This window comes from Myotis brandtii, unplaced genomic scaffold (assembly GCF_000412655.1).
Source record: "Myotis brandtii unplaced genomic scaffold, ASM41265v1 scaffold74, whole genome shotgun sequence".
NCBI classification, from domain to species: domain Eukaryota; kingdom Metazoa; phylum Chordata; class Mammalia; order Chiroptera; family Vespertilionidae; genus Myotis; species Myotis brandtii.
This window is the reverse complement of record NW_005370944.1, coordinates 2587447-2588719: the sequence shown is the minus strand read 5'-3', so window position 1 is coordinate 2588719 and position 1273 is coordinate 2587447.

Here is a 1273-nt window from a genome sequence, read left to right as displayed (position 1 = left end):
CCAGACCCCGTTTCCCTGACCTGGGGGCCACCAACATGGCCCAGGGGTTTCTCAGCTCCTCTCAGGGAAACATCCCAGAATTAGCTCAGAAATGGAGATGGGGCATTAGAAGGAAGGAGTTGGCCAGGGAAGATTGGAATTTGGGTTAATGCTGAAGTGGACCCTCAGCAAGATAGGAGGTAAGCAGTAAGATCCCCTAGCTCTGCCATCTCTCTGAAGAATAACATGAAGTTTTTCTTCAAAGGATTTTTTTATTCTCTTCCATAGCCCATTTGTGACCATCTTTCCCACCCCATTCAGAGAAGAAAATTTGGAAGCAAGATGGAGGGGAGTGGGTAGCCTGACGGGGGCTTTTCTGCTCTACCCACTGGATTACAGGACCTCCCATAGAGGGAGGGAGTGACTAGGGTGATGATATCACCACTATCTGGCATTTCAACTTTTGAGCAGCTCTGAGCTGACAGTTCCCTGCACAGATGCTGGGAGGCCTAATCCCTACACGTCCTTGGGTCTCCTTGCGAAGGAGTGTTCTTAACCAGCTGTGAGCCCTGCCTGCCCTGGTATGCCAGGCACATGGAGATACTTCCATTTAACTCACTTCTGTGGGCTTCTGTGTCCAGCAGGGAGCTAGTCTGCCCTACCCTAACTTTAGAAAGTCAGCCCAAACAGGCTTCCCAGTGACCCATGGTAGGGGCATTCCCTTCTTGAAGAACCCTCTTCTGGACACCGAAGTCTTGGTCATGTCCTCACTTTGGGCCCCCATGGCCCATGAGCTCCTGTCAACCCGAGCACTTATTATACAGTGCACTCTGTGTCCCCTTCAGGACTGAGCTCCCCGAGGACAGGACGGTTCCAACTCATCTCAGGGACCTCAGCACTAACACAAGGGTGGACAGAGAGCAGATCAATAAGTGTCAACTCTATGCATGAGTAGAGGGACCCTGGAAGTTAGCTAATGCCGTTGAAGGGGATCCTCGAAGGAGACAGAGGATATGATCAAGGTTCTGCTGCCACAGGTTGACCAAGGGTCAGGGCCCTTTAACTCCTCCTCCTCTAGCACCTCACCTACCCTCAGTCTGGTCAGCACCACCCATTCAGGACCACCCTTGGGTGCAGAAATGACCACTAGATAGAATAGGGACGCAGTAACCCCTGATGAAACCTGGCCTCTCCTTGCCTCGGTGTGAAAACCCTAATAGAGGACAGCAGTGGCATGCCAGCAGTCTGGGAACAGGGAAGGAGGTCTTACCCTGATGGGCTCTAAGTTGTGGGG